General features: G+C 35.2%; 1 protein-coding gene across 7 annotated transcripts in view; it reads right to left on the reverse strand.

Moving 5' to 3' along the window:
• Positions 1–7071, reverse strand: part of LPHN3 (latrophilin 3) — a 952179-nt gene that overhangs the window by 733282 nt on the left and 211826 nt on the right. The window lies entirely within an intron of this gene.

A 7071-nucleotide genomic window follows, 5' to 3' on the forward strand; every position in this document is an offset into this window, starting at 1 on the left:
TTCTTATCGTTTGTCAAATGTATTTCTCCAACAAAGGTTAGGGTATAGCAGCTAGTCACAAAGTCATGTCAAGCCCTCCAGGCTTCTCTGTCCAGAGAAGCAGAACCACATATAAAAACAAAATTCAATTCACATGTGATTTATCTTCCTTTACCATCTAATTTACTATAATGTTCAGTGGGAAAAGTGAATGAATTTGATAGGTATGGAGCTTAAATATTTTCCTAATTAAATGAACACACAGGGTTTTAAAATAAATTTTGAGATTTCCAAGAAACTTTCTTACTTCTTGCCATAGGGACTTTTAGCTAAGATCCTGGGATATGTTTAATCACATTTATTACTAGAACTATTGTGAGAAAATACTGGAGGAAGGCCTTAGTATATCTTGCTACTCTATCATACATATACACACAAGCCCCCAAAATATACATGCTCTGTGTATTTATGAATAAATAGATAGTGTTTAGGGGCTTCCCAGGTGGTGGTGGTGGTGCTGCTGCTGCTGCTGCTGCTAAGTCCCTTCAGTCCTGTCCAACTCTTTGTGACCACATAGACGACAGCCCACCAGGCTCCCCCGTCTCTGGGATTCTCTAGGTGGTGCTAGTGGTAAAGAACTCACCTGTCAATGCAGAAGACATAACAGATGAGGGTTTGATCCCTGGGTTGGGAAGAAGGAAGAAGTGCAGGGCAATCTACTCCACTATTCTTGCCTGGAGAATCCCACAGAGAGAGGAGCCTATGGGCTACAGTTCATAGGGTTGCAAAGAGTAGGACATGACTGAATTGACTTAGCACAGCACAGCACACACAGAATGTGATTATAATAATTCAGAGAAATTCAGGCTTTAAGAATATTATGAAGTAATAAACAATAACATTAAAGTTTCCTTAAATGGCAAATTTTAGTCTTTATTTCCTATAAATTACTATAGTTTCTCCTATTTATCTTATTATTAAAGTACTATCAATGTCAGACATTTTATCAAAAAAGAAATAATATAAACACACACACACATAAATTTTTAAAAGGAATAATGTCCTCCAAGGTTATTTTCTTTCGTATTTCAGTGTTTTCACTGTCATGCAACAAGTTCAATTTCTGAACTTTACAGTGAGTCCATTTAATGCTTTATACAAACATCACCTATATCAATTATTACGATATTTGGTATTCTTTATGCTGTTAGTATTGTGCTATTAGCAGAGGTTAAGTAATCATGTACATGCCAAAACAATGACAAAATCTATTATCTATTCTAGTATTTTGTCCCTCAAATGGATTAAGAATTAGTTATAGGCAGAAATCCATTAGCATAAAATAAAAATTGAGTTTTTATTTACAGACATTATTGATTACCATCAGATATATATGAAAACAAGCCAGTGGAAAAATAGTCACTAATAGAAGCATTATATTTTATTTCAGGATTTAAAAACATTAAAGCAATGGGACTGGCTGTTTTCTTCAATTAACATCAACTCATGTTAGGCATGAGCAACAAGGAGTGGCCTAGCTGAAAAGGATTGCAAGCTGATCTTTAAAACCCATCCCAGACACAGCCAGGAGAGCTCACAGATAATGCTGCAAAAAAAAAAAAAAAAACCCACAGAGACTTTTCCAACTATTGAATTTGGGCCTGAGGCACACAGTAGATACAAACTACCGGTGCTTCCTCAAGTAACTTTAGGCAGCTAAGAGCCCATTGAAGTGAAGTTGCTCAGTCATGTCCGACTCTTTGCGACCCCATGGACTGTAGCCTACCAGGCTCCTTTTTATATACATACATACATCTGATTATAACAGACTGAATTTTGAGAAGACTTACACAACAGAAAGTGAAAAGTGAAGTCGCTCAGTTGTGTTCGACTCTTTGTGACCCCATGTTCTGTAGCCTACCACGCTCCTCCATCCATGGGATTTTCCAGGCAAGAGTACTAGAGTGGGTTGCCATTTCCTTCTCCAGGGGATCTTCTCAACTCAGGGATAGAACCCTGGTCTCCCGCATTGCAGGCAGACGCTTTAACCTCTGAGCTACCAGGGAAGCTTGCCAACTGTCAGTCAGTCATACATATACCCATTTGCACTCCCTTTCCTGACTGGTGATGGGTACAAGTCCCGTTTTACACAGTGCACAACCGAGAAAATGAGATTGAAGTATGAAAAAGGAAGCCAAGAGAGATCTTTATGACTCCTTCAGGGTTGGACTGCTCCCATGTCTTGGCAGGGTCTGTTGAACAAAAGTTCTGTCTGCTTGAGCTGCAACTGAGCTGTAACTTCTCTGTTGGTTTAAACCCTTTAGTCCATCATTTGAAATCTTTGCTGTAATAAGACAAAAACCAAAGGAGCAAAACAAACAGACCTGACAAAGGGACTAGAAAAGCAAACAGAGATACCATACCAAATAACACTGTTCTATCAGTATAGAGCAATAAGGCTGAATTTCTTTCTAATTAGTAAACATGTCTAAAAGGGATTTTTAAAAGAAGAGTTGCTAGAATTATTTTTGATCAAAGTGATTACTTTGAAGGAAAACACTCACAGAGGATATAACAGTTCAATGTATTTATACTGACATGTTTTCACTACTGTTCAAAATTTATATAAATACAATTAACTGAGTATCACTGCAATATTTCATTGCCCTTTCACATTTAATAAAGTATCTACTCATGACTTCCATAAACTTTCCTTTGTCTTTCCCTTTTGACTTTAGGGTTATATACTAATACTGAAAGTAATCTTTTCTTGGTTAAGTGGTAAAAATACCTTCTATTTGTGGCCTGTCGTTTCACTAATTTTAATAATATTTTCTGATGAACATCAAATTCCTATTTTAATGCTATCAAATTTGCAAAATATTTACTTTAAAAATATACTTTTGGAGTCAGTTCTATTTGTTTTGGGGTCTTTCTTTTCTGTCAAAAGAAGGTATATTTTTAAAGTAAATATTTTGCAAATATGATAGCATTAAAATAGGAACTCAATAGTGTTCACCAGAAAACATTATTAAAAATGAAAACTTTCCCTATCCAAAAATAAAAGTTATATAAAAACCAATTCATGATCAATTATTGAAACTGAATGTCAGTTGTAAGAGTTAGTTAGATGAAGTACTTTGGATATGCATACTGCTGCTGCTGCTGCTGCTAAGTCGCTTCAGTCGTGTCCAACTCTGTGCGACCACATAGACGGCAGCCCACCAGGCTCCCCCATCCCTGGGATTCTCCAGGCAAGAACACTGGAGTGGGTTGCCATTTCCTTCTCCAATGCATGAAAGTGAAAAGTGAAAGTGAAGTCACTCAGTCGTGTCCGACTCTTCACGACCCTATGGTCTGAAGCCTACCAGGCTTCTCTGTCCATGGGGTTTTCCAGGCAAGAGTACTGGAGTGGGGTGCCATCGCCTTCTCTGATATGAATACTAGAGTGCTTAAATTAAAAAATAAAGTTAAATTAGACCCTGCTCTTGATAAAATGTAAATAAACACATATATATCAAATTAGAAAATAACATAACAATAAAGTTTGAGTCTCTAATTTAAAAAAACCCAAGATAAAGACATTAAAGTTAAAGATAAATCTTCTGATCCTGAGATAGCAAGTTTAAAAAATAGACTAGCTTCTTTCGTTTCTCCCTTTTTTCCTTCCTTTCTTCCAAAAGCAATTAAGTTATTTACCCTGTGTCAAGGCACTGATCTAGGTACTATGGATTCAGAAATGAACCAAACAGACAAAAATATCACTTACAGAGTTTAGACTTTGTTCTCAATGGGAACTAAGAACAAAATGAGAAAAAGAGAGGAAGGGGAAGAGAGTAAGTTTGACTTTATATTCTTAAGACATTTTGAAAATATTTTTAAACTTTAAACATTATTTTCTGAACAATTAATATTCTCAATGAACTTAAAAATATTTAAATACTGTAAAATTTTATATTCTGCTTAATCTTTAGAAAAATTTTCTGAGGTTGGTATAAATGTTATCTTCTTTATTTTACAAATAAATATTCTGAGACACTGAATGGTAAAATTAGAATTTGATCACAAATATTCCAGATTCAGAGTCTAAACCCTCAAGCTGCTCAAATAGCATTAATACTGATTATTACTGTCCATATATGTTAAGAGCACATTTACAATGGAAGACAGAAAACAAGCTTCCTTAAGTGAATTTTTCAGGAAATAGTCATCTCAGAATTTCCTAGGATTCATGACTATTAGAAGATACCTTCATATTCTGATACTTAAATGAGATTCCCCAGGAAATCTCAGTAAAAATCAGTCTGGAATTAAGATGAAATTACATTTTTTTATAATGCCACCATATCCTTGTGTGGCATTAATTCAAAAGTATTTGACAACTCCTGCTCAACTGCCCAGGAAAGGTTCATGAAGTGATAAAGAAGTGACATGCACAAACATATAATTAAAAGATCATTTTAATGTCAATTAATAGATGATCTGCAGCCTAACATGACAGATATTTTTAAAAGATCAATGAGAACTTAGATTCATATAAAAATACAATGAATCAAATTATCATAAGGCAAATTTTTATCTATGAGAGTTAGAGCTCAATTCATTTTTAAATTAAACAAATAAACACTGGGTACCACAATTTATTATCTTACTGTAAAAGGAAGTATATAGTCTTCATATCTATCACTTCAAATTGTTTGAAAGTTAAGAAAATAAAAGATAAAGCTTTATAAATAGATACAGTAACAACACTATTGACATTCTACCTCTATAAGATCATATTATTCAAATCATTTTTTCAACTACCATCTTTCATCTCTCAATCTACTAGTCTATGAGTTATCTTCAAATATTTTCTACTTTAAGTCCTTATGGATGAGCTTTACTATGCACCACTATATTATTCTCTCTGTGCAGTCTCTAGATTTGTTTTTCACCTCTATTTCCAGTATCATAATCATCCCAGCTATGTGAAGCAGGCAGAGACAAAAAAAAAAAAAATTCCTATTTTACAGATTAGAAAAGGCAACTCATAAAGATTATCATGGCTATCAAGTAAAAGTGCCAAAATAGGAATCCAAAGCAGTGGACACTTAGTTTGGCCACCTGTTATTACATATTGTTACCACTGGCCCCTCCTGTCATACTGCAATAGGCCTTGATATTCTTGGATTACCATCTATTCCTCTCTTAAATCTATCTGCCAGAATAATCTAAGGTCTCATTTTCCTCAATAATCCAAAAATGTCCCTATTATTTTCCATAGAGTCTTTTTGACACTGTCTATACCATTAAATAGAATTTTCCCATCAGCCAGCTTGGGTTGCTGGCTGGCTGGCTCCTCAGACAGAATGCAGCTAAGATAGAGTACCTTGTTAATGTAAACCCCATGAATTTAGCCTGAATACTTTGGGTACAAACACATCTCTAAACATGGTGCATTTGAAACTGACAGTACAAACTTTAGTTCTAAATGCACCATATTTTTCACACATGATAGTTTAAGGACTCACGAATGTATGCCATTGTCAAAAGGAGAAATCCTAGGTGGTGCTAGTAGTGAAGAACCCGCCTGCCAATGCAGGAGAGATAAGAGACATGGGTTCCATCCCTGGGTGAGGAAGATCCCCTGACATACGAAATGGCAACCCACTCCAGTATTCTTGCCTGGAGAACACCATGGACAGAGGAGCCTGGTGGGCTACTATACATAGGGTCACACAGAGTCAGACACAACTGAAGTGACTTAGCGCATATAAAGGAGAGTGTCTTAAGGCAGACTTCTAAATCAATTATAAAACTAGACAACACTGTCAAAAATTAGCTATTTCAGGAGCATGGAAAGTGACTAGTTATACAACAGATTAAGTGCTTAAGCCAGAAAAACTATTCTACTTTTGGTAAGAACAGTAGGGATGCTGTGGCATTTATACCTGGGAATTTTACCATCTCTTTCCTAATTTAAAAGAACTGAAAAGTATACAAAGTCATTTGTCAAACCAAAACAAAATTAAAATCAAAATCAAAAAGAAAGAAGTTTGGAAAATCCCTGATATTTGGAAATTTAAAAATTTTTTCTAAATATCCAGTGCATCAAAGAATAAATCACAAGAGAAATTTAAAAATATTTTCAAGTATGAAAAACTAAAACACGACATGACAAAGTTTATGGATTGCAGCTAAAGTACTGCTTAAAAGCAAATATATAGTTTTAAACACCTATATTACAAAAGAAGTTTCCAAACCAATAACTAAGCTGACAAGAAGAGCAAACTAAATGCAAACTTAACAAAAATGAGAGAATAATAAAGGAAAGAAGGGATAATGTTGACCAAACACCAACGTTAAGATGAACACACTCCCACTAATTATATATTTTATGTTACAAAAAAATCCATGTCTTTTAAGACCTAAAATGTCTTCAATTTTAATAAATTAGAATAAATTAGTCATAAACTTCTTCCCCATCAATAAAAATATAACATATTTTTTGGAACAGTCAACAGACCTACAAAGGGTATAAATTATATACAGTATATGACAACTCATAGTTTATTAGGGGAAAAGTACACAGATAATGCAAAATAGAGAATAATCTTCAAAGATCAATATATTATCCAACACTTTAACTGGTCAAATACTGAATTTCTCACATTTTCTTTAGATGAATAAAAAGTAAATTATAACTAAAACAAGACAAGGGAAGAAATATTATGGTGAAAAATACATTGGTTGCCTACATATAAAGAATCAGATCAGATCAGTCGCTCAGTCATGTCCAACTCTTTGCGACCCCATGAATCGCAGCACGCCAGGCCTCCCTGTCCCTCACCAACTCCCAGAGTTCACTTAGACTCACATCCATCGAGTCAGTGATGCCATCCAGCCATCTCATCGTCTGTCATCCCCTTCTCCTCCTGCCCCCAATCCCTCCCAGCTTCAGAGTCTTTTCCAATGAGTCAACTCTTCGCATGAGGTGGCCAAAGTACTGGAGTTACAGCTTTAGCATCATTGCTTCCAAAGAAATCCCAGGGCTGATCTCCTTTAGAATGGACTGGTTGGATCTCCTTGCAGTCCAAGGGACTCTCAAGA

Source organism: Bison bison, unplaced genomic scaffold (genome assembly GCF_000754665.1).
Source record: "Bison bison bison isolate TAMUID 2011002044 unplaced genomic scaffold, Bison_UMD1.0 scf7180017864165, whole genome shotgun sequence".
In the NCBI taxonomy this organism is placed as follows: Eukaryota; Metazoa; Chordata; class Mammalia; order Artiodactyla; family Bovidae; genus Bison; species Bison bison.